Source organism: Plectrocnemia conspersa, unplaced genomic scaffold, assembly GCF_051122295.1.
Source record: "Plectrocnemia conspersa isolate PC_06_02 unplaced genomic scaffold, ASM5112229v1 ptg000003l, whole genome shotgun sequence".
Taxonomy (NCBI): domain Eukaryota; kingdom Metazoa; phylum Arthropoda; class Insecta; order Trichoptera; family Polycentropodidae; genus Plectrocnemia; species Plectrocnemia conspersa.
The window spans coordinates 25,840,771-25,860,259 of record NW_028277167.1 but is presented as its reverse complement, the minus strand read 5'-3'; the positions used below and the strand labels follow the sequence as shown (position 1 = coordinate 25,860,259).

General features: G+C 30.5%; 1 protein-coding gene across 3 annotated transcripts in view; it reads left to right on the top strand.

Moving 5' to 3' along the window:
* Positions 1-19,489, top strand: part of LOC148237111 (lachesin-like) — a 306,235-nt gene that overhangs the window by 140,543 nt on the left and 146,203 nt on the right. The window contains exon 1 of one of the 3 annotated variants that reach the window (XM_088183324.1): positions 13,475-13,607. The exons of the other annotated variants lie outside the window; for them this stretch is intronic. The gene's annotated coding sequence lies outside the window, so the exon portion shown is untranslated. Of the gene's footprint in view, positions 1-13,474; positions 13,608-19,489 lie in introns of those variants that run through there. 3 annotated transcript variants of the gene reach the window in all.

Below are 19,489 nucleotides of genomic sequence, written 5' to 3'. Positions count from 1 at the left end.
GTAAAAAAAGTGTAATTAACCTTTAGACCGCCGACCGGAAAATTCTTAATTACTCGCTGTACGCCATGCGTTTTAGCGATATAATTTTTTGGCTACTTACTCTGCTTAACACATCATTACAGCCAAAATACTCAATTTTTATATTTTAAAATTATATATGTATGATAAACATGGTTTAAACATTCTAATTATATCAATAAACCAACATTTTTTGTCGTATTGTTGGAAATATGAAGTGAACAAAACTAAATCAATTGGCCGGCCCGCGTGTTGGCTCGTGTGCACACACCTACACACACATGCACGCGCGCGGCACTATACAAGCGAACGACAAGCAGGGTCATGCTCACACTGAGACAATTTTAATATATAAATCTGCAACGCATTTTTTCTTCGTCTGACCTACATACTGTTATAAAAATTTACAAATCGACAAGATTTCTTTGATGCACACAAAATCACATATATCGTACACAAAAATAACCCTAATAACCAAACCGTTTGTTTTTGATCAATGGTGTTTGCAATTGGTTGTTGTTGAAGGTTGTCATATTTATTTATATATAAAAATAATAAATAATAAAACTTGATAGCCAGATACGATGTTACATTTAACTATATATAATTATATATATAATTTATAATATATACATATTCTTCTTCTTCTTCCACGTCGCTATAATCGGTGATCGGTTTTGGCCTTTCCACCTAATTTCTTGTAGGACTTCTAGATATATTTTGAGTTTTAGTATTTCTTCCGCTATTGTTTGCATTTTTCCTGGTTGTAATATTGCACATTCCAGCTTCCAAAATTGAAGTCCAATCGTTTATCTAGATTTCTATCGTCTAGGTCATTATGAATCGGGGCGGATTTATTATTTCTTTGTGATTTTTTCATAACTATTTGGATTTATCCACGTTGGTTGGTTTGCTCCATGATAGAAATCCTCCTCCTTTATCCGGGCTTGGGACCGGCAAGAGTGCAACATATCTACACTCCAGGCGGAATATGTAATATATATTACACACACACACACATATATATACAATAAATAATAAACTTTTCGACCATCGTGACGCATTGGGGTAACCTGTTAGGTCACGATGGTATTAATTTAATGTAAATAAATAAACACATTACAAATAAGTTATAAAATAATAGAACAAGTAAAATAAAATGATTCTACGACAAGGAATCGTTTTTGTTATTATTATTATCATTTAATATTTACTAAGAGTTAATATTGATATTTTATTAATTATATCTTATTTATATTTATTAATAAGTATTTAATAGTCATTATTATTATTATTATTTAATTATTACAAACAATAAAAACCAATCACAAAAACAGTTGACAATATTAAAACAGTCGAAATAACGTATAAATATATTCACAAGTATTTACAAATCACAATTATCATTGAAATATTGATGAGATAATTTAATTTCGATTCATAAATTAAAGTATAAAAAAACGAATTTCCGCGATGCGTTTGTGCTAACCCTAAAAGTGGCCTAAAGAAGCACGATCGAAACCGCGCGCGAAATACAAACGACTAAAATTAAGGCGTGACTTTATAATTATATATACCACTGTTTCATCGCAAATTCGATAAATAAAATCACTGAAATCGTTTACTAGGAACTCAAACTGATTTTTAAAACATATATTGCCAACTTTTACCTTTCCGTTTCTTTAAAAAACGAAGGTTTTAACGAGCGCATCATATCATGCGCTTGGCGTTAGACAGTAGATTTAGTTGCGCATCATATCATGCGCTTGGCGTTGAAAGGATTAATCAGGAAAAGCATTATCTCTTTTAGTTCTGGATTAATATTTAAATATATTTTGCCAGTTATAAAATATAAGTTTCTTCTCTGAAGCATTTATGAAGGCCTTAAAAAAATATTTAATAAAAAATAGCTTTTCTTCAATTAAAGAGATTGAATATAAATTGTTGACGAATTCGACATCCGCGTATTTCACTCGAATTAATAATTTCAACATCCATTAGAGAAAAGAGGCTTACGGAAAAAACCGGACGATTTTATCTCGAACGTTTTTAATTAGAATAAAACCACTCAATGTTAATTTCTTATGATTTTCTTACAAAAAAAAGGATATTTTCACAGAGACTGAAAAAATGTTTTGAACGCTAATCCACCTTTCTGAGGTCAGATTTAGAGTCTGACGTTAAAACGGAGCGGGAATAACACCTGGAAAATACTTATGTCTTATGAAGAGAAAGAAAAAATGATTTCGTTGAGAGAGTGAGGGGGGAGAATATAATGTAACTCACTTAAAAAGTTTGTCTTGGACCGTAAATTCGGATTAATAAAATTACAATCCGCACGTTCAAAACTTAATAAAAGAAATCCGGCTCTTTTAAAACGGAGTGAACGAGACAAATTGAGCGTTAAATTACCAACAATAAGAGGAAAGTTTCGCATATCAAAGTTGAAAAGTTCGCTGCGATTTGGTTGGGGTGAAATTCTTTTTTTTTTTGGGCGGGTGAAACGAAGAGTACCGAATATTTTTTAGGAGATTTTTAAGATGTCATTCACTGTTGGACTCGGGACGGGGTTCCTTGCAGGAAACGGGCGAAGTTTCCGCTTTCGCCATATTTTCATAATGAATATCTTCCGATACTACCATTGGCTGGGAAATCGGGACGGTGGATGGGAGGAATTGATCCGATTTTTGCCAAATGATCTTTTCTTCGGGACGGACAATAAAAATAATAAAGGGAATGCCGCAACAATGGCGGGGCAAACGCGAGCGAATTTTATAAATCCCAATTTCGCTACACAACGGCATTGTTAGGCTGTTAAATGGCGATGATATTCGCACCAGTTATGTTACGTACGTTTTTATCTCCAAATTATATCGTTTGTGAAAGATGAGAATTTATAATAAGGCAATCAAACTACCGTAAAGGAATATTTCACACAATACATTCATATTACATATTTTTTGCTTACTTTAAATTGTATTCGAGTTCTACGAACAGTTAAAATTCAAACGCAATAGATAGAAGTACAGATATAAAAAATTGTATACATATATACATACGTCTATCGTGTGAGCATCGAAAAGCAAATTTTACAATTTTTTCTGAAAATTTTAACTACTCTCATTACCCTATTTTGTAACTTTTACAACATTTGTTTATCTAATTTACTAAACATATCTAATATTGTTGCACAAAAAGTTAAAAGGGGCAATATGATACTATTGTATTTTTTTGTGTTCATACTTACATATATTCACATTCTGAATATACCTATTTTTTTAATATTTTTTTTAATATGTAATTACAATGTTCCTAAAATTTATAATTGTATCTACAATTACTTCTAACTAAATATTTTATATTATCATTTTAATTAAATTAAATTTTAATTTTCTTGTAAATCACCAAACGCAAAACATAAATGTTAGATAACTATGAATATGTGCGTAATAGATGTTGAATCTAGTTTTATAGGATAATATTTTTTAAGACCTGTATAAAATTTTTGACATTGGTATCTATTTTTACTATTTAATCAATATGGTTATCAAAATTTTAAGTTGTATCTTAAAATAGACCTACGTATTTAATATTATCACGTTTTGTAATTGGAGAATTATTTACAGTTATTGTGATATCAAAATTATCATTAAATATCATATACTTAGATTTTTTTCATTAGTTGTTAATTTGTTTAATTTCATCCATTCCTTAATATGAAATTGTAAAGTTATATCTTAGCACTTTATTATCATCATACAGTTGAATCCTTCCTACAAATTTACATAGGGTTAAATCATGTATGCATAAATTAAATAATAAAGGTCCTAAAATAGAACCCTATGAAATTCCACACTTCACCAGCTCACATCGACTTTTTGTACTATTTATTACAACTACTTCTTGTCTACTATTCAAATATTATTTTATTAAATTTAGCGTGTTCCTTACTATTCCATAATATTCTCTAAATATATATTATAGTGTACTGTGTCAAAAGCTCTTTTTAGGTCTATGAATAATGCTAAAGTATAATTTTTATTGTTCAAGTTTTGCTGTATTTCTTTGTAAATTCATATTGTGAATGTGATAAAATATTTAGATGTTTTAAAAATTAATTTATTCTATTCACTATAATTTATTTAAAAAAATTGATAGAACTGTTAAAACAGACACAGGACGATAATTGTTAGTGATCCAGTTTTGTATAAATGAGCTATTTTGTCAATTTCAGGCTTTCAGGTAATATTTTATTTTATAAACATGTATATCTAATTTTATTTAGTAAAAATAAATAGAACTTTAGGGTTTGAGAACCCTAAGAGTGTGAATAGCCAGTGATACGTTTAGTGTAATTAAGTTGAAGTTTTATTAGATTATATCCACTTGTGTATGTTGCGACAAACAATAGACGTCGAGATGTTTTCTCCGAGCGGTAGTGGAGAAACTGGCGGAGGGATGGTGTCAGCGGACGATCCTCAGAGTTTTTGTAGATTTCTGCAGTGGGTGTCAGGACGCAGTTTCTCTTGCTACGATGATCATATTATTTATGCGATTGTAACGAGGGCTTTGTGGTCTAAAATCTTTTATACTATTGTGTAGTTTTTTGTAATGGACGATTATTTAGGTCACTGTGAATTAACGCAAGTTTTTGGACCAAGATCTATTCAAATTAGTCATCTATGTGTGGTCAGTCGAGACATATTTTTGATAGTGTTTATATCATCCAGATTAATTCGTATCTGATCTAATAAAAATGTTCTAATTAAGATAAAATGTAATTGAATTAAACAGCTATTTTTTTATTAATTTGTCCAACAATATTTTAAATAGCATTTTTCTCATTTTTATTTTCTTGCGTATTATAATATTTTTATTTTATATTGCTTATTATTAGCATCATTTACTGTTTTATTAGAGTAATTTACTTTTATTTTTCTTCGAAAAGCAGTTACAGTATTTTTAGCTATATTTTTTTCTAGCTTAGGATAATATGTTCTTACTTTCATTTGTGATTACAAATATTTATATTTTTTACTATTTATTTAGATTTTCATTAAACCATGAAACGTTGCTAATATATTTTATTTTGTTTATAAAATTAATAAAGGCTTCCCTGACATTTTCTAATTATTTAATATTTTAAATATAATTAATTTTAAATATCTCTTTAATTGGTAGGATAATTTTTTTAAGGGAGGTATGTGCTTCGTTAAATATCTGTAAATGTCAATGATAGTTTAAAAAATAAAAATAGCAATAATAGTCCTGAATGTGAGAGTTTTCTTTACTGCAAAAAATGGAAGCAAATTCTACTCAAACTATACATTAGTTGGCCAAGAAACTAAACAGTTTATTGCCACGTTAATAATATTGGGAAGGCTTGGATACAATGTGTATGGGTTCAGTACGAATTGCATTAATAAAACAAGTCGATTTTGAAGCTGAATTGATTTTTCTCGATCATTTGATGACTGGAAGTATGGAAGTCGTTATCAAAAAGTCATGTAGTGATAATCAAAAAATATTGTATGCATAGTGCAATTGCAAAGGGATTGTGCATTACGAAACATTAAAATCTTGTTACACAATAACAACAAGCTTTCATTGTGAACAATATAGTAAAAATGTTTTGCATTTGTAAACAGAATTCGAATAATTTTACAATCCGACAATGTGTGTCCTCATATGGCAAAATAAATCAAGGAACTTAGCTGTTATCTTATCCACCTGATTCTCTAGACTTTTTCTTCTTTCGAATATTATTAATTTCGATCGATGCAATACTTCTTAGACGCAAGAAATGCAGACGAACTGTGAAAAGGGGCTATCGGAATATTTTGAACCAAACTTCCATTTTATGCTAATGGAAATAAAAAAAATAGTCAAATAGTGAAATTTCATATCTTTAGAAGGAATTATTATTTCGAATTATTACATTTTATTAATAATTTATTTATGAAAAAAGCAACATTAATTTCTGGATTACTTAATATTTTAATTGCAAATTGTCGAATGTAGCAAAAAAAGATGCATACAAAACATGACACAAATAACAATTTCTTAATTAATTTCTTAATTTTTATTTGCTAAGGTTATTCTACTATTAAAGAATCCATGTTGAATTGAAATAGTTACTTCTTTCACCTCAAACACAAATCTCTCTAAAACTAGACAATATAATAATGTGTTTAATTTAAAATGTAAAGAGCAAGCAGTATATATAATACAATATCAATAGAGATTCTTTCGCTTATAGTAATGATTACAAATAAATTTGTAAAAGTGAGCTTGGTAAAGATTTTTATATAAATTACAGTGACACTTAAAGTATTAATAATCCGTTTATATTCGTCTCCAGTGGCAAATTCGTTGATTTATAACACCATAAGCGCTTATTTGTCATATTCCCCAGAAAAAAATACCTAGTGTCAAGGGGGTGAGCTTTCGCCGATAAAAGACATTTATAACTGTTGCAAAGAGGAAAGTTTTCAATAACGCTAGACGAGAAGAAGAGTCGCAAGAGCCAAAGCGGGAATAAATTGTATGAGCAATCAGACATTAGCATAATGAAGGGAAGCAGGAGCGCTCCCCGGGGGTCCTTCGGTACCTATGTATGTACGTGGTAGTTTGCTGGAATTTTTTTCCTGAAATTCCTGAACGCGTCCTCGGTGTATTCTGCGTATGCAAATGTCCGCGGGACACAATGCAAATGTTGCTTCACACGTGGAAACTTTTTCTCGCCCAAGGTGACATTTTCCGTTGCGGGATAAAAATTTCTCGCGCGATTCACAGCATATTCTTTGCATGCTCGTGTGTGCTATGCAAAGTGTGTATTATTGTGTGAAATGTCCGAGGCGATTGCGGCGAGAGTGTCTGAAAGATTTTATTATATAAAATTTAGAAGTAAAATATTATCATAGTGTAGAATTGAATTTATAAGTAATTTGGCGTCTCTTATCGCACACCAAAATTTTGATTATAATAAAACGTGTATCATGGACATTTATTTACATATCTCTTGACTTTTTGCGCAAAAATGTAATTACTATTAGTGCTTTTGTAAGCAGAAAATGTTTTTAAAATAAAAGTTATTAATTATTTTTCCTTTGTGACAAAATAGCAGATATTATTATTGTATTATTTTTTACCGGATGTTTTATAACAAAGTAAATTAATTAAATATTTATCTTTGCAAGAATAAATAATCTTTTATTTTTCTGCTTGTTTTCCACAAGCAATGAAATATTATTATTGATTTCAATTAAATGTGAACAGTTACATAAATTAATTGTTTTTGCCATTTTCCTGGTTTTTTACTAAAAATCTAAGTTGCTATTTATATTTTTATATCATCATGCATATTCATTTCAATATTTTAAGAACATACTATCACTGTCTTCCAATTAAAAAAAGAATTACTTTATTTAACGTCAACGCTATTTTTTTTACTGAAAACTAGTAAAGAAACAGTATCTCAATTAAATAAATTCCAATTTAAAATGAAGCTTTTTATCACTGTAATTTATTTCATATTTATTGTCTTAATGCATATTGCTTAAAAATATCATTTTAATCACAGATGAAAATATATTTCCTTGAAACCTGCAAATGTTAAATCACCATAATAGAAACAATAAATTGGCAGAACACACAGAATTGCACAATAGCCACACAAACTTTTGAGAACTTTTAATAATCTTTTAATGATTTAAAAAACACACCTAAAACACCCCTGTTCTTGTTTTGAATAGCGTTATGGGACTGTTTTATATGACTACTAAACTCATTTTTTTCAATTTGACAACCTTGCATTTATTTTTTCGCATTCGACCTGTTTGGTAATTTAGTACATTTGTTGTATATATAATATTACTTACTATACTTACTTAATTGATACAGATTCACCCCGTTGTAACGTATTGAGCTTACGGCTGTCAGGTGACATCGGAAGATTTAATAAAATAAAACAAAATAAAAATAAGTGTAGTTGATTGGTGATAAATAAGTAATTAGACTGTCACATATTTTATAATGGTGCCTGTGGATATATTCTACTAATAGCAAATAAATTAAATTAATAGTCTATCCCATTATGCAATTTAGCGAAAGCTGGTTTCAAGGCCACGCGTTGGGCGACGGTCTGATTGTTTATTTAATGCAAGGCTTTTAAAATTTATTTCTAAATCAATTTCGAAGCTAATATAAATAAGAAAATGATTTAAGTAAATTTTGCGGTAATTGTTAAGACTGCTTTCAAATTTATGTGTTTTGTTGATCTCAAATATTTTGGTTTAAATAAAAATATCAATCTTTTAAAATTCTTAGACAGTTAGCAGATAAAGCAGATTAAGAAGCAATAGCATTATTTTTTATCTTAACCTTAAAATTATCTTCTTTAGAGAAGCTGGTTTTGGTCCGTCACGTTGAGCTACCGTCCGATAATTACAAAGCATAGTTCAAACAATGTTTATTCGATGCAGAGCCATTTTTTTTCTAGAAGTGTCATAAAACTAATTAATTTAATTGTGTGGTTATTTGTGGCGTGGTTATTGTTAAATTTTGAGTATTCTGTCGATCTTAAATATTTTGTTATCAGCAAAAACATTATCGTGTATTTATAATGGTGTTTATAAAATGCTTTGGCGAATATCAGATAGAGTCAATCACTTTGGTTCTTAGCTTAACCTTAAAAATATCTTTTTTAGAAAAGTTGGTTTAAAGCCTAACATTGGGCGACCTTACAATAATTACAAATAATAGTTTAAACGATGATTATTTAATGCGTTGCCATTGTTTTTTTTCTACATAAGCTTTGAAGCATGTTGTGAATGTTCTGCTGATCTTTAATGTTTATTTTAAGAAAAAACATGAACACATTGTTATAATGTTTTTTACTGAAAGATAAGGTAAATTGAGAGACAGTGCCATTAGTGTTTAGTTCTACCTCCAAATCATCGCGTTCAGCAAAAATTAGTTCTAAAGCTCAGAGCTACGCGACCGTCCGATAATTATACGAAATAGTTCAATTAGTATATATTTTTTTGGGACAAGAAAACTATTTTATTTTTTTGACGAGCTTATAAATAAAATGGTTATTGTATAATTTCTGTAAATTGATGACTTTCAAAAGTTTATGTGGCTATTGTGCAATTTTTAATATTGTGCTGATCTTCAATGTTTTGTTGTAAGAAAAATCATTGTCACGTATTCATAATGTTTCTTTTAGGAAGCTTTAACGGTTAGTAAATAAGGTAAATTAGGACCCAATTGCATTGATTCTTAGCTCTACTTCCAAATCATCTTTAGCAAAACTTGTTTTAAGACCCTACGTTAAGTGACCGTTCAACAATTACCAAGGATATTTCAAACAATGTTATTTTCATTTAAGGCTAATACTTTTTTTATAACAAGTTTAGCATCTTATAAACATAAAAATAAGAAAAATTTGGGGTAATTGCTAGCTTTTAAAACTATTTCTGGCTATTGTGCACTTTTTAGTGTTACTGCCGATACAAAATATTTTTTGTAAGCAATAATAATATTACATTTATATTTTTATTATTTTAGGAAGCTATAAAGGATATCAGATAAGACAAATTAAAAGCCAGTGGCATTGGTTTTTTCGTTCTACTTCCAGATCATAGCGACTAAAGTCGTCAAGGCTATTTTATCATTTTTATTATTTTTATAAAGCATTTTTATTTATTGCGCTTTTAACCCAAAATATGCAACAAGTTTTTAATGTGTAATACTTAAATTTTAATAAAAAAAAACTATTTTTTTATATTTACTAGTAATCTAGTCGATATTCGATTTTTTTAGTATGGGTTGATATAAAAATAACTTCAATGAAAATTTTCGTAATTATTATTTGTTTATATTTATTTTCTGATTCGTATTATGTTAAGATTTAGATACAATACCTTAAATGGTAAAAGCATTTTCATAAACTAATTAATGATAATGCTTGTAACATCTTATTTGAACTCTTAAGTACTACCATTTGAATCTTTCGATACAAATAGTAGTATTTAAGAGTTGAAAATGTATGTTAAGGGCATTCTCTCATAATATTTGGGTACTGTTAGAGCACGTAAGGTCCAATGTTGGTTAAAACAATTATTTTCTATAAGAAAAAGAACCTTGCTAGCATGCAATTAAAAGCGTTACTTGAATTTGAAGCAAGCACAAAAAATTGAGTTTGGCATTAGTAATTATTAAGTTCTAAATCACTTGACAAATAATTGTTGCATTATTTTAATGAAAACCTAAATAATCGCTGTAACAAATTTTGTTAATTTCTGTATGACAACAAGTAGATCCATTATGACAACATCAGTCTGCAAAACTATAAATCACTATAGCTTTTTCTAATACTGAAATTATAGTAAATATTTATAATTAGAGCTATACGTAATTAATTGTCTTTAAATTTATAATATGCACTAAAAACTGCTTATATGCTAAACCTTACAAACTACGCTTTTCTGAACTAAATATAATTTAATAAATAATTTTAATTCCATAAATTTTTGCAATAAGTAATACCCAATTGCTTTTACAAAGTGAACTTCGCTCCAATGTAAAACTTCATTTCGTTGAATCTAACACAGTTTCAAAATATTTTTCATTGTCTATGTTATTATGGTTTAAGATTGCTTTATTTTTTTAAAGTTTCAACTTTATATATTATTTTTTTAAATACTATGTTCACAGGTGGCAATAGCCTAACACACTCAACCATAAAGGTAAATAAAAACCCTCTATGCCAGTAGTGGCAAACTAAAAGGGCCACTTTGAGCACTCTCCTCGTCTACAAGGGTTACTCATACAGTAGGGAACTAACGTCTAGAGCTATTCTTTCTGTCTGCACTTTTACTAAACACTGTTTGTGCACCACTTAGCTGCCGCTTGCGTCTAATTGATTCGAAGCATTAAGTGCCCTATATACTACGACGCGACCCGCATGCAAATAAACCTAGGGTTTCGCCGATATTTACTGACCCCCATTTGCCATATAAGACGACCATTATTCCGAGAAACAATCGCGAACCATTAACACTCTTTTCATGAGCATGACCAAATGCAATTTTGTACAGTGGCGACGAGTGCACTCGTACCGCCATTGTCTACTTGGAGCACCGAGATTTTTTAATGCCAGGAATGGGGCTTTGTACACCGACGCTGTGTATAGATCCTCCTTTCATCCGACAAGTGTGTGGAAGTGATTGGAAGTGAAAAAAAATCCACTCGGAGCATTCAGGCCGCAAATGGAAATACAAGTTGAACGTGTGTGTTCGGCTCTGGGCTCTCATAACGTGCTTCTTACACTGTGCTATTTTTCGACCGACAATCAACCCCAAATCGAAAATGTACGGCTGTATCGGAAAAACAGGATAATAAAATGCGTGTTTCATTAAAATATACTTGTATCAAGTCGTGGTTGAATCGCTTCAGTACTGGGTTTTTTTTGTTGGTGAACTTTTAAAACATCAACAATGTATTGTTATATTTTTTTCTCACTAATAAATTCATAGAAATTTACTATTTTTGAACCAACGCTAAACAGTTATAACTATATTTTTCATGACAAATATTTTTATTATTTTTTTACAATGCTAATTAAAATTATAGTAATTTTTAAAGTTGATTTGCAGGGAAAAAATCTTAACAATGAAACATCTGTGTTTAACCTTAATTTTTATTTTATGGAATCTTTACTTTTTTACACAAGATTGTAAAGTAACTGTATTAATTAATTGCTTTTTCATAACAGAAAAAGCACAATTATTTACATTATCAACTACAATAAATTATTTTTCATGATTTATACCTTAAGTTCTCCCTATTATCTATCAGTTAAATATACCTAAAATAGTTAAATCTGGTCAACGTGCGGTTGCTATAAATTACGCATTTCAAATTGAATATCTGAAACTTTCGACGGCTTTTCATCAAGTGGAACGAAACAATTTAATGCGAAACTCCGACGGAATTCAATATCATAAATCAATTTGTAGCTAGTACAACGCACATTCTACATACGTTCGCACAACCACATCGACCGCATCACACATTGATAATTCGACCCTCGAAACTTACTCGGCTGTTAATCGAAAGTAAAGAGTTGGGTTGTTGTTGCTGGAGGTCACCCGAAATTAGAAAGGTCCCGTTAAACTTGGGGGCCCGTGAAAATTGCCTTTTGTCATACATTACACAACCTTCTTCGTTACTTAATAATAATCATTTTATTTCTGATTTCAATATAATTCTCGAAGTGTGATTTATAACATAAATACATATATGATTTTTAAACAATTTGCATGTAATTAATAATTAATAGTTTAAGTGTATTATATTATAATCATTGGCACTCCGCTTCGACATCTTGCAGAATAGTATATACCGAGCACTTTTCATCTACTCGAATCATATTGTCATTTTAATGGCAACGTCACAAATGAGCGCGGACAAATAAGCGTAGGTCAAAAGAGCGCTGCGTCGAAATAGCATTTACCATAAAATAGGGTAAGTCAAATGCGCAGACAGTCATAAGAGCGCGTCATAAGAGCGCAAAAATACTTGGAGAAAATCAAGTATTGAATGTTTTAGAAATTAGGTATAACAAATATTATATAAGTAAATTGTGAGAAATTAACAAAGAATAAAAATTCACGAGATATAGGCGGTAAAATTAGTATTTTATGTGCCAGATCGTAATAATGACTATTAAAATGATTAGGCTATGAAAACATTATTATTTATTAATTATTACATACATACGAAAGTATGGCTCCCCAAAAAAAAAAAAAATATAATATATTTCCACTATTTTCAACGGAAGAACGTCATTTGAAAATGTCGTAAATTTGGCACATATAAATTAGATTTATATAATATAAAACTTGAAATCATCGACGTTATACTTTTAGAAGGTCAACAACAACACCAAAGGTGACCTTCGTGTCACTCTCGCATTAAAATAAATCGAATGAGAGATAGATATACTAAAAATAAACAAACAACTTGCATTAAAATAATTCGAATTAGAGATAAATATTTTAAAAATAGACAAATTGTCAACCTTTGATTAATAATTTTTTTTTTGTAATCTGAGATGCACGACATTTTAATCCTTATGGTTTATTATCCATAATGCATCACCTTGAACTCGTTTGAACTTGTTTATGCATCTCGAAATATTTTTAAAAAAAATCAGTAGCTACGCGACTTTTGTCGTTAATGGTCGTTAATCGGCGTGTAAACTGTTTCGTTACATTTTTCTCGAATAAATGTTTTCGTTCATATTTTTTATAATAATATGTATCCCTTCCGATGTTTTTAATTAGCAGTGCATTATAAAGTGATTTCAATTAATTTGAATTACCAGTGTTTTTTAGTGTTTGTGTTAGAGTTAAGCAGTGTATAATTCAAATTTGTGTTTATAATAGTGTTTATAGCTATACGTGAGGTCGTTGCTCCATAACCTTGAGAAATGAAAAGCACGCGCATTGTGTTTACACTTGCGTTTTTGCCGGCGTCCTAACCGACGCCGATGCACCCCACTACTCGTCACGCCGGACAAGGTAATGTCTTTGTACTTTTCTGTCTTTCGAATATAGAGTAAAGAATGTATTATTATATGATATTCTTTACTCCCCTTTGTTAACCCTTTGTGCTCGTAAGTCGACAATGTATCGACATCCGAGTGCATTTATTGGTTTTGTGTTTGAGCTAATTTTGACAATTTAAATTAAAAATCAGCGTTTCATTTTAGTACAAAATATTTGCATATCGTATGACGGGGATAGGAAGCCATACTTTTGTATGTACATAATAATTAATAAATAATAATGTTTGCATTGGCTAATCATTTTAATCGTCATTACGCTCTGGCACATTAAATACTAATTTTACACCCTTTTCTGACAATTTACTTATATTTTGTATACATAATTAAATAATATTTTTCATATAAATAAACTTGAAATCATCGACATAATACTTTAAGTAGGTCAACAACAACAACCAAGGTGACCTTTGTGTCACTCTCGCATTAAAATAAATCGAACGCGAGATAGATATATTAAAAATAAACAAACAACTTGCATTAAAATAATTCGAATTAGAGATAAATATTTTAAAACTAGACAAATGCAATCTGAGGTGAATGACATTTGTTATTTTTAATGAAGCATAACCTTGAATTGTCTGGATGCGTCTAGAAATATTTAAAAAAAAAGACCAGTAGATATGCGACCTCGGTCGTGAACGGTCGAATAAATTGTTTTAGTACATTTTTCTCGAATAAGTGTTCTCGTTCATATTTTTTTATAATAATATCCGTTTCGATCTTTTTAATTATAAAGTGATAGTGTAATTCAGTGTATGTGTTAGATTTAAGCAGTGTATAATTCAAATTAGTGTAGTGTTTATAATAGTGTTTAGATATATTGTGCGTATAACAGTGTTTATACGCACAATATATTGTTACTATGCGCGGCACCGTTGCACCAGTGCAACCGACGCGACGCGTCCCTTCCCCCGCCGGCCTCGCGGGGGTAGAGACGCCGATTCACGCCGGAAGCGAGATATTTACAATTCTAGGCATCATGCAATTGACAAGGTAATGTCTTTCTAATTTTATGTGTAACCCTTTGTGCTAGCAAGTCGACATCGTATTCCAAACATTGTACTTAAAACTTGAAATGCACTTATTGGCTTTGTGTTGGAGCTAATTTTGCCAATTTCAATTTATTAATGGTAAAAAAACTTGTGGTAAACACATTTTAGTAATATTCAAATTTTGACTTATGCAAATAGCTCAATAATCTTAAATTGACGAGTGTAAGTTTATTGTAAAATTTTTCATCGGAACATGGCCGGAGCGGGTGGTTTTAAGACCTACATAACGCGATAGTGTTCAATTATTGCTTTTAAATGGATTTTTTTCCTTTAAAGGGTATCTATATTTTTATAATATGGGATTATATGATCTAATTGTGCATAATTCTTACTTAATATTGTGTCTGTTATGAAATAAAAACGATTTTAGTATGACGGAAAAAAAGAGCGAGATGCAAGCAGAGCTCGCTATCTCGCTCGCACTATTAGAATCAGCGATTGACAACTATCGACATTTTTAGCGGCAATTCAAATAATAATATTAGTCTCTACACATTTCATGTATTTTCGAGCTAGTTAATTACAGTAATAGTAGTAGGAATGATATCTAACCACATAAAATAAGATGGATTATGCCAATATTTGATGCAAATAATGAATACGAATCTTATTATAATCTTAAATATTATGACAATTAATTGGTATGGTGCGCCAAGTAAATATTGTTAACCTAATATAATACCTCTGCACCAAGAGATCCATTTACTGTCCAGATACCCCGAGACCCAAAACTGTAGAATAATATATCAATTTATAAAAACATTAAGAGAGATTAGCATAATAATTTATTATTGTTATTTGTAAGCTAATAAAAATATTCTTTCTAAAACAAGTTTATATTATATAATATATGTTCCCCTTTTAAAATTGTAAATTCTACAATTTTTTAAATATAATTTTCAAAAATAAATATATTTGTTTATAAAATAAAGAAAATAAATTTAAAAATATAGTTTTTGTTCCTATCACCCCTAACCACTTGCACTGTTTCAGTCATCGCACGCCACTGATGTATATCGTATGTATGGGGATGGGGAGCTATACTTACGTATGTACGTAATAATTAATAAATAATAATATTTTCATTGTCTAATCATTTTAATCGTCACTACGCTCTGGCACATAAAATACTAATTTTACTGCCTATATCTCGTGAACTTTTATTCTTTGTAAATTTCTCACAATTTCTGTGCATTTGACGTACGGTATTTTGTTACAGCGCTACTTTGGTAAACGCTCTTATAACGCAGCGCTTATAATGCAACGCTCATATGACGGCGCTCATTTGACGCACGCACTTTTGACCGGCCGCCCATTTTAATGGCCCAATGTATAATATATTTTAATGAATTACAATTTACTGAGGTTTAAATTAAAAAAAATAATAAATATATAGGACGCTTTGTTTGTACATGGTAAAGTTAAAATATATATTAACTTTCACTTTGATTTGACCGACTATTTTTTTTGAATATATACAAATATATTAGTGCTAACATGCGATTGTCTATTTTAGGTTAACCTAAACCAACAATCAAGCACTGCCAAAAAATTCAATCCCTTAGACCTAACCAACCACAGGTCGTTATTTTAGATTGTTCCATGCAAATATAGAAGCGAAGTTTTTCACGCCAGCAATTGTATTAACCTGGATTTTTTTCACAGTCACACTGGACCACCCTGTTCTTATTTGACGTAGGTTTTAGAACGCATAAGCATATTTTGATTAAATTCCATTCAAAAGCCGCCAGGTTGTTATTATTGTCGTAACGAGTTTTCGAAACAAAACAAAACAATAAACATCGAAGGCAATCTTGCCCGAAAGGTTTGGGGGTTGAATACGAATCGAGCCCGTTTTTACCGCCAGGGCCGGATTCGGCGGTCGCAATAATTCACGCGGCCGCCCCTCGACACGTTTCATATATGTAATTCAAACGATTCGCTGTCGTGGTGAGAATAACAAGCAGATTGTCGACACCGTGGACTAAGACATATGACAATGGGACATTTCTAAAGGCGGCGAGTTTATTGGGGTGCTGCCTATTTTGGATAACCCCTTTGCTTATGACAACTCAACTATATACACAGAAAACTACTTTACATTAAGACACAAGCAGAATTTACTTAAATAGTTTTAAAATAATAATAAATCAATCTTACCCAAAGATTAAAGGCTATAGAATATATCGTACTATTCACTCGCAAAATATATCATATATCATCGTCTTGAAAATCAGATCAAAAATACGTTTTAGAGGAAAAACGAGACTGAATTCGTACCCTTCAAAATGTTATCGGGTAGCAAAAGGTTCTTAAATCCATATCAAAGATCTGATCGCTCAGTATTCTTCATGATTAGTACTGAGAACCAAGTACATGAAGAAGATAGTGACTGGGCGGAAGGTAAAAATCAAAACGGAAATATTGCGCGAAACTGTCAGCAATCTTTTGTAAACGATCCAAAGTTTTTCCATCAAAGTTCATTGCCTTCAGCGTCCACTTAGCAACGCGTTCAATGTTAATGATTTTTCAAAACGCTTTGAAAATTTAAATTGTTATTTGTTTTTCACAACTTCTGTAAAAAATTAATGACCGAAATTCCACGAGGTCTGATAGAAATCCCAATCTCTTTCATAACTTAATTTAAGTGCACTTTCTACTTATCAATAAAATGCTCTTAGCATAAATCCATCAAAAATATGTCACAGCAAGCACTCTATGGCGTTTTTGAGTAAGGTACTGATCGAATGCACAATATAGCACTTCATAGAAGGCTAAGAGAGCAGATTTTATATCAATGAACTCATCTCCAGTCCAAGTAGATTTTAAATAATTACAATGAAATATATCCGTGAGATTAAAAAAATGTAGATAAACCTAATTTGTGTTGATCGATCAAAAGTATACTTACATAATTTTGGCATGGCTTATTATAAAAAAAATTGTCGAACCTCGGTTGCTCAGATGATTCAACTCGATTATTCTCGAATTAATCAAATTAGATTAATATATAAGGACGGAATAGCGTAGTCCGTAACGTCTCAGACTAGAAACTCTAAATTTGCGGGTTCGAGCTCCAGCAGCGGCACTCAAATTTTTAATAATAAAAATGCGCTATAAGCGATATTTAATACAAATAAATTGTATGTCACCAATTCTTAGACTTATATATTGTCTGGTAGTTCATATTTACTTGTAGGTATTCATTATGTTTGACTTACTCAGTTGATACAGATTTGTCCGTTGTAACGCATTGGGTTTACGCCTGTCAGGTTACAACGGAAAATCTATTAAAAATTAAATTTTCAAAAATTTTAAAAAATATTAAAAGAAGACGACGCACAGTTTTTGGTGGACTTAACGGGAAAACGACGACCGGTGGCGTCTCGTCTGCCGATCTTTCGTATTATAATTTCCAACAACGTGTGACTAATTGTAAACACTTTTACTACTGCATCGGCCTAATCTGTGTATAATAGCCACCCGTTTCCACCCGTCAGCTAAATCATCTGAACTTATAAAAATAAGACAAATTAATTTCAATTTTTTATAAATGTAAGCGTGACTTTGGACACAAAATTGCAGTAAAATGTACATACAAAAATAAGAACAACATATAATAAAATATAAGTTGTATTGGATTAAATCAATCAATAAATGGCAAAAATTAAGATATAGGACCAAATCCTAAAATTAGTTTGGGTTTATCATACAACTATAGAAATGTGCCAAACATGGTTACAATAGAATAATTTAAAAATTCTAAAATTAAGTGCTATGAAACATTATATATGTTTTGATAAAGTCATACGTCGTAACCAACGTGTCGAAGACATCAATAATGTTATATAAAGTTTTGCTGTTAAGCACGTCAACATCAAGGAAGTAATTTCTTTAATGTGGACACTGAAAAGATGACTAATAAAGAATAAGTCGTTCGAACTATCATAGTGATCATTTCTCGTACAGTATAAGTATTATTGATTATGTATTTAAGACTTATTAACAAAATTTAAAAAGAAGATGAATTATTAAATTAAATTTTTAGTGCAAAACAATGGTATGCGCCACGGCACAAGTTTGCCGGAAGGAATAAACTGTACAGGCGCCACACGACACGCAATAAATTTGTTGAACTAAGTTTTATTATGTGATTTTCACTTCCAAATCACACTGTCTTATTAATTATTTATTATTGATTATATACTAGTTTAAATATAGTGGAATTAAAATAGCTAGAGTGAATTTTTTCTGCTGTTGAGAATCGAACCCACCACTTTTGTATCGTACGGTTTTCCGATCTCAAAATATTTCTAAGTCGTTTTATATTCTCTTGCCATTTTACCTTATTGGATATTTTCCCATCTGGGTTTCACGTGCCCTCTAACTTAATGAATTAATTTCGTTTTATTTGTCGTCGTTAATAAATATGACGTTGTATTATATTATATAGGTGTACCGGTGTATATTGTATAATATATTTAAGGGCGGGGCGCCTCATTTTGATGCGTGGCATGATAAATGACTAAGTATTACATTAATGGCAACAAAGTAAATTGCTGACATAAATAATTTTACGACAAATGTCAGCACGTGTTACGGTTATCGCGTCAGCGTTATGCGGCCGCGTTAACATAAACTTTGCCAAATGAACGTGGCCCGAAAGCGGTTTAGCTATGAAAGTAACCAGCTTTTAGAGTTAATAAATTTCAACAATGATACGCGGTAAATAGAGCGACTGGATGAATGCAAGCAAATTGGATAGCCCGCTGCGGGACATGGT